The following is an 8,277-nucleotide window of genomic DNA, read 5'->3' on the forward strand; positions in this document are numbered from 1 at the left end:
CAAAAATTTGTTTCTAAAATCGATTTGTAATTGGGGTGTTTTTTTGTTTCGATATTTAAAATAATTACAAAATTTTCCCTTAAAAAAAGTTCGGTATTTACGAAATTTCGTAAATATTTACAAAACATTTTGTAAAGATGGCGCCCTTTTTTTTCAATATTTTTAAAATATTTTTTAATTTAATTATTAATTTAGTAGAATAGGGAGGAAAAAGGAGGGAAGGCAGGCACTCACTCTGGCGGGCCCTCTTGCTCGCCGCTCACCCTCTCGCTCGCCGCTCGCCCTCTCGCTCGCCGCTCGCCCTCTCGCTCGCCGCTCGCCCTCTCGCTTGCCGCTCGCCCTCTCGCTCGCCGCTCGCCCTCTCGCTCGCCCTCTCGCTCGCCCTCTCGCTCGCCGCTCGCCCTCTCACTCGCCCTCTCGCTCGTTGCTCGCCCTCTCACTTGCCCTCTCGCTCGCCACTAGCCCTCTCGCTCGCCGCTCGCCCTCTCGCTCGCCGCTCGCCCTCTCCTCCTCCTCCTCCTCCTCCTCCTCTTTCAGGCTCTGCCTCTGACTGGCTAAGAGAGGAGAGAGAGGAGAGCTCCCAGCAAGCATTGCCAGGCGGCCATCTTACGTATTTCCGAAATGGACGGAAATACAAAATTTTTTGGCGCCTGCCGTTTCAATATTTAAAAACACTTCCAGGTTTAAAAATAAGTTTTGTAATCGTTTTGTAAATGCTAAAATTAACGAATATTTAACGAATTACAAAATTAACGAACGAAACCGCCCAGGCCTAGTGTCCAGATTTGTTGGTGGTTCCCTTGACGTCTGTAGTGAATTCCCTACCAGTTAGGCCGAGAGAGGCCTTGGAAAATAGTAATAATAATACATAATACAACTTTATTTGTACCCCGCTACCATCTCTCCAAGGGACTCGGTGTGGCTTACATGAGGCCGAGCCCACAATACATCAGCAAAAACAACAACAACAGTATTGTCGAAGGCTTTCATGGCTGGAATCACTAGGTTCTTGTGGGTTTTTTCGGGCTATAGGGCCATGTTCTGGAGGCATTTCTCCTAACGTTTCGCCTGCATCTATGGCAAGCATCCTCAGTTGGAATTAGGACAATGGGTTTATATATCTGTGGAATGGCTGGGGCGGGGCAAGGAGCTCTTCTCTGCTGGAGCTAGGTGTGAATGTTTCAGCTGACCACCTTCATTAGCATTTGAAGGCCTGGCTGAGCTTGGGAAAATCTTTTGTTGAGAGGTGTTAAGATGTGCCTGGTTGTTTCCTCTCTGCTGTTTCCTCTTGCCTTCCGGTGGAGGCAAGAGGACTTCCGGTGGAGGCAAGATGGTGGCAGCAGCGGGTTTCTGAGCTCAGGAGCCCAGGGAACTGAATCCTCCCCCTAAGGGACCGGGAGAATACCAATATCTCCCCAATATCGACAGAAAGAGTCGAATTGGCAGCTTACTCTTCGAGAACGCTTCAAGGTGGCTAGCAGAGGACCAAAAGGAGCCTCCGCGACCCTTCCTAGAAGCCCTCAAGGAGAGACCCCAGGAGGAAGACGCCGGACTGAAAAGGACGACAAGCAAGTCCACCGCCCCCATAGAGATGACGAAAAAAGTCGCAACCAGCAGTATTTAAAGAAATATAAAGGAAACGGAGGAAAAGAAATAACAGGTCAAAATTTAAGTTCCAGAAGCTCCCCGGATAGGTATACTACAAACTACAAACGTAACTACTACACCTACCAGGGCATTGAAGAGTGCGGAAAAGACAGCGGAACAACCATGTTTTCAAGCTCCTCCTAAAGACTGCCAGAGTTAGGGCATGCCTGATGTCCTTGGGGAGTGAGTTCCAGAGTTGAGGGGCCACCACCAAGAAGGCCCCCTCCCTCGTCCCCACCAATCGTGCTTGTGATGGAGGTGGGAGCGTGAGAAGGGCCTCTCCAGATGATGGAAGAGATAGTGTGGGTTCGTACACAGAAATGCCGTCACGAAGGTAGGCGGGTCCCAAACCATTTAGAGCTTTGTAGGTAAGAACCTGCACCTTGAATTGGGACCGGAAAATGAACGGCAGCCAGTGGAGCTCCTTAAACAGGAGGGTTGACCACTCCCTGTAAGGAGCACCAGTTAACAACCTGGCAGCCACCTGTTGAACCAATTGAAATTTCCGGGCCGTTTTCAAGGGCAGCCCCATGTAGAGTGCATTACAGTAGTCCAATCTGGAGGTGACTAAGGCATGGACCACCTTGGCCAGATCTGCCTTCACGAGGTACGGTCGCAGGCCCAAATAGTAGGCCCAAGGAGTTCGGCAGCCATCTTAGGAAAGGTTTCCGGGGGAATCAATTTTTTCACTCATTTCCTGGAGGTGACGAGGGAAATGAGAGAGGAATGTGATTGGCTAAGTTAGAGTGGGCAGAGCCTAACTTGGCAAGAGGGAAAAATTGTCTTTAATGAGAGGTTTTTAGATCCCTGTTTAGGAGATTGAACTTGGGTGTGGAAGGAAGAGGGTGTTACGAGATTAGAGGGTTAGAGAGAGAGCAAGGCCTGAGTTTGGCCAGAGTTACTAGCGGGGATAGCTTGTAGGAAGTTAACAGCTATTAGGAAGATAGCTGGGAAATAGGAAGATAGATCTAAGTTAGGACTATCTGTGTTGCTTGAGAATTACTGTCAGAGAAACAATCCTGTCAGGATTCTTGTTTGGAGGGAGAAAGAAGAGTTTCTTGAGTAACAAAGTCAGAACTGTTTATTAGGGCTGGTCAATTCGTTTCGTTAATTCGTAATTCGTTAAAAAATTTGTTATTTTTTGAATTACGAAACGATTACAAAACATTTTTTTAAACCTGGAAGTGTTTTTAAATATCGAAACGGCAGGTGCCAAAAAATTTTGTATTTCCGTCCATTTCGGAAATACGTAAGATGGCCGCCTGCCGATGCTTGCTGAGAGGGGCGAGCGAGAGGGGCGAGCGAGCGGCGAGCGAGAGGGGTGGAAGCACTCTCTCCTGACATTTCACCCACATCTATGGCAGGCATCCTCAGAGGTTGTGAGGTCTGTTGGAAACTAGGCAAGTGGGGTTGATATATATGGAATAATGTTCAGGGTGGGAGGAAGAACTCTTATCTGCTGGAGGCAAGCGTGAATGTTGCAGCTGGCCAGCTTGATGAGCATCGAATGGCCTTGCAGCTTCATGGTCTGTCTGCTTCCTGCCTGAATGTTGCAATTGGCCAGCTTGCTTAGCATTGCCTATTAATAATAATAGCGAGCGGCGAGCGAGAGGGGCGAGCGAGAGGGCCCGCCAGAGTGAGTGCCTGCCTTCCCTCCTTAATAATAATTAATAATAATTAATCCCTATTCTACTAAATTAATAATTAAATTTAAAAAATATTTTAAAAATATTGAAAAAAAAAAGGGCGCCATCTTTACAAAATGTTTTGTAAATATTTACGAAATTTCGTAAATACCGAAACTTTTTTTTGGGAAAGTTTTGTAATTATTTTAAATATCGAAACAAAAAAAAACCCCAATTACAAATCGATTTTAGAAACAAATTTTTGCGTTGTTACCCAGGCCTACTGTTTATGTAACCACACGCTTTCAAGACAAATCTCTGAAACAGCCAAGCTTTGTATCTGCATTGTTCCTGTTCTTGTAAATAAACTTCATTGTTTATTGTTCATCACATCTGACTCAAGTGTGCCTCTGTGTTTAAAGGTTTAGAAGCAGCTTTAAGCAGAAGTTAAGAACTTGGTGGTGGCAGCGTATGTTTTAAAGAACTATCTTTAAAGGGTACCTCAGAAACACAAGCCTGAGGGCTAATTCCTTCACACTCTTTCATCAGATACCTCAAGTAAGCCAAGGGCTTATCAACACTTCTGAGTTGGTGGGTGCCAGTTGGTGGGTTCAAAAAGGGGTTTTCAGCCAGGAAGAAAGTGCCAGCTTTCTATCTGCAGCCTTTTGGTTTTGTTGGCCACCAACTGCTCATGTCTTGCGAAGTCAGTTTTCGCAGGTCAAGTGGTGTCAGACTGTATCAATTTGACAGTGTAGACCCACCCTGTGATAACTCGATATATTGCAACACTCACAACCATCCCAAGTACTTACAAGCTTTGGAGAAAGGGAGAGGAACCAACTAGTAGCTTTCATTCTAGGACAGTTGGTAAACTTTCCTGGTGCACAGACGAAAAGATGGATGTCCCTCCACTCCAGTGGCATTAATTTTTTCCTCCTCAAGGGAGCAACCAGTTGCGGAAAGGAATGTTGTGGTTTTATGCGTTAATAAGCTACCAAAAGCAGCCACCTTCTATACTCAGTAAATTTTATTGGCCATAAATTCACAAACCGGTGGCTCTCAACCCTTCTCTCTCTCCTTTTTTATCACCCCAATGCAGACAGGTGGCCACCCACCACTGCCTTTTATGGCCTTCCAAGACAGTAATTCTTTCAGACCTGTGATGTTTGACGGTCTGCTTTCCTCTCAAGAAGAATAATTTATCAGGTCAAGGCCTGGAGCATCCTTTTTGTGGATTTGGAGGTCAATGTTGACTTCTCAGCCATGGAAGAACTTCTAGGATCAAGGACTAAGAGATTCTTCTTGTGGATTTTGATGTCAATGTTGACTTCTCAGCCATGGAAGAACTTCTAGGATCAAGGTCTAAAAGATCCTTCTTGTGGATTTTGATGTCAATGCTGACTTCTCAATCATGGAAGAACTTCTAGGATCAAGTTCTAAGAGATCCTTCGTGTGGGTTTTGATGTCAATCCTGACTTTTCAGCCATGGAAGGACTTCTAGGATCAAGGTCTAAGAGATCCTTCTTGTGGATTTTGATGTCAATGTTGACTTCTCAGCCATGGAAGAACTTCTAGGATCAAGGTCTAAGAGATCCTTCTTCTGGATTTTGATGTCAATGTTGAGTTCCCAACCATAGACGAACTTCTAGGATCAAGGTCTAAGAGATCCTTCATGCGGATTTTGATGTCAATGTTGACTTCTCAGCCATGGAAGAACTTCTAGGATCAAGGTCTAAGAAATCCTTCTTGTGGATTTTGATGTCAATGTTGACTTCTCAGCCATGGAAGAACTTCTAGGATCAAGGTCTAAGCGATCCTTCGCGTGGGTTTTGATGTCAATCCTGACTTTTCAGCCATGGAAGAACTTCTAGGATCAAGGTCTAAGAGATCCTCCTGTGGATTTTGATGTCATTGCTGACTTTTCAACCATGAAAGAACTTCTAGGATCAAGATCTAAGAGATCCTTTGTGTGGATTTGGATGTCAATGTTGACTTCTCAGCCATGGAAGAACTTCTAGGATCAAGGTCTAAGAAATCCTTCTTGTGGATTTTGATGTCAATGTTGACTTCTCAGCCATAGAAGAACTTCTAGGATCAAGGTCTAAGAGATCCTTCATTTGGGTTTTGATGTCAATCCTGACTTTTCAGCCATGGAAGAACTTCTAGGATCAAGGTCTAAGAGATCCTTTGCGTGGATTTGGATGTCAATGTTGACTTCTCAGCCATGGAAGAACTTCTAGGGTCAAGGTCTAAGAGATCCTTCTTGTGGATTTTGATGTCAATGTTGACTTCTCAGCCATGGAAGAACTTCTAGGATCAAGGTCTAAGAGATCCTTCTTCTGGATTTTGATGTCAATGTTGAGTTCCCAACCATAGACGAACTTCTAGGATCAAGGTCTAAAAAATCCTTCTTGTGGATTTTGATGTCAATGTTGACTTCTCAGCCATGGAAGAACTTCTAGGACAAAAGTCTAAGAGATCCTTCTTGTGGATTTTGACGTCAATGTTGACTTCTCAGCCATAGAAGAACTTCTAGGATCAAGGTCTAAGAGATCCTTCGTGTGGGTTTTGATGTCAATCCTGACTTTTCAGCCATGGAAGAATGTCTAGGATCAAGGTCTAAGAGATCCTTTGTGTGGATTTGGATGTCAATGTTGACTTCTCAGCCATGGAAGAACTTCTAGGATCAAGGTCTAAGAGATCCTTCGTGTGTATTTTGATGTCAATGTTGACTTCTAAACTAAGGAGGGAGTAACCTTCCATTAACGAAGCAAACGAAGCGATTCGGATTTCCTGCTATTTCCAATCTTTTTTTCACGAAAATTTCAGAAATCATTTTAAAATCGAATTGCCAGCGTCCCCTATATACGAAACAAGTTTAGAGCCATTTTTTTCTTGATGGCCCATTCCTTCTCTGTCCTGCTGGCTCTCTTACACAGAGAGAACCCGATTTTTCTATACATTTCAGTTCTTGTAAAGTACATACAATTTACGCATGTCATCCACAACCAGAACATTGTAGTACATTTCTAACAGAACAAACAAACAAACAGATAAAAACACACACACACACACACACACAAATTTTGCAGACTTGGTAGCTGATTACATGTCCTTTGACCAGTCTCTGGCCACTTGGAGTGCCTCTGGTGTTGCCGCAAGGAGGTCCTCCATGGTGCATGTGGCAGGGCTCAGGTTGCATTGCAGCAGGTGGTCAGTGGTTTGCTCCTCTCCCCACTCGCATGTCGTGGATTCCACTTTGTAGCCCCATTTCTGAAGGTTGCCTCTGCATCTCACGGTGCCAGAGCGCAGTCTGTTCAGCGCCTTCCACGTCGCCCAGTCCTCTGTGTGCCCAGGGGGGAGTCTCTCATCTGGTATTGCCCACGGATTGAGGTGCTGGGTTTGAGCCTGCCACTTTTGAACTCTCGCTTGCTGAGGTGTTCCAGCGAGTGTCTCTGTAGATCTAAGAAAACTATGTCTTGATTTAAGTCGTTGACATGCTGGCTGATACCCAAACAGGGGATGAGCTGGAGATGTCTCTGCCTTGGTCCTTTCACTATTGGCTGCCACTTCCCGGCGGATGTCAGGTGGTGCAATACCGGCTAAGCAGTGTAATTTCTCCAGTGGTGTAGGGCGCAGACACCCCGTGATAATGCGGCATGTCTCATTAAGAGCAACATCCACTGTTTTAGCGTGGTGAGATGTGTTCCATACTGGGCATGCGTACTCAGCAGCAGTGTAGCATAGCGCAAGGGCAGATGTCTTCACTGTATCTGGTTGTGATCCCCAGGTTGTGCCAGTCAGCTTTCGTATGATATTGTTTCTAGCACCCACTTTTTGCTTGATGTTCAGGCAGTGCTTCTTGTAGGTCAGAGAACGGTCCAGAGTGACTCCCATGTATGTGGGTGCGCTGCAATGCTCCAGTGGGATTCCTTCCCAGGTCATCCTCAGAGCTTGGGATGCTTCTCTGTTCTTGAGATGAAAGGCACATGTCTGTGTTTTAGATGGATTAGGGATCAGTTGGTTTTCCCTGTAATTGGCAGTAAGAGCACCTAGAGCTTCGGAGAGCTTCTGTTCTAAAATCTCAAAGCTCCCTGCTTGAGTGGTGATGGCACGATCATCAGCATAGATGAAGCTCTCTGTCCCTTCTGGCAGTGGCTGGTCATTTGTGTCGATGTTGAACATGGATGGAGCAAGCATGCTTCCCTGAGGCAGGCCGTTCTTCTGTTTCCGCCATTTGCTTCTCTGGCCTTGGAATTCAACAAAAAAGCTCCTGTTTTGTAGCAGGTTTCCTATGAGGCCGGTGAGGTGGTCGTCCTTTGTGATATTATACATTTTTCTCAGGAGGAGGCGGTGGTTCACAGTATCCTAAGCCGCTGACAGGTCTATGAAGACAGCTCCTGTGATCTGCTGCCTTTCAAAGCCATCTTCTATGTGCTGAGTCAGGTTCAGCACTTGCGATGTGCATAAATAAACATCTATTTTTCCAATATCTCCCCATCTGAAGCACTTTTCAGCTCAAGCTACTCTAAGTACAGCTTGGAAACAACTCGAAGACAGACAACAAGCGTTTCTGCACACCTAATATATGAGCAGCAGAGGGCACCACAAGCCTATTTGAAAACTGTGTCGCCTCCATTTGAATTCATCTCCAAAGCCACAAGCTGCATGGGAAAATAAGACATAAAAGCATGTTGATTGTCAGAAGCGATTCATGCCAAAGGAGGTCCCAAAATGCACGTTTGCACCTGGTTTCGAGTCTCGTCTTGTTCCATGGAAGAGGGCATTGCTCCAGATGTTGCTTCAAGATCTGAATGCCATGTCGCAACACTGTTCTCCGGATTTGCAATCCCATTTTCATGGGTTTGGTGTAGAAGACCTTTCTATCGAGCTGTCCCCTTCCATTCTCTAAGCAGATTCCCATTCCAACAGAGCGATCTCATTGGGCATGCCTTCCCATCAAAGATAGATGAAATGTCCCTTAGGATGCCTTCCAATACTCCAT

At 45.4% G+C, this 8,277-nt stretch overlaps 1 pseudogene; it reads right to left on the reverse strand.

The window, feature by feature from the left end:
* Positions 1-7,885: 7,885 nt before the first annotated feature.
* The window catches only part of LOC137097797 (guanine nucleotide exchange factor subunit RIC1-like), a 12,885-nt pseudogene continuing 12,493 nt past the window's right edge, over positions 7,886-8,277 (reverse strand).

Source organism: Anolis sagrei, chromosome 13, assembly GCF_037176765.1.
Source record: "Anolis sagrei isolate rAnoSag1 chromosome 13, rAnoSag1.mat, whole genome shotgun sequence".
In the NCBI taxonomy this organism is placed as follows: domain Eukaryota; kingdom Metazoa; phylum Chordata; class Lepidosauria; order Squamata; family Dactyloidae; genus Anolis; species Anolis sagrei.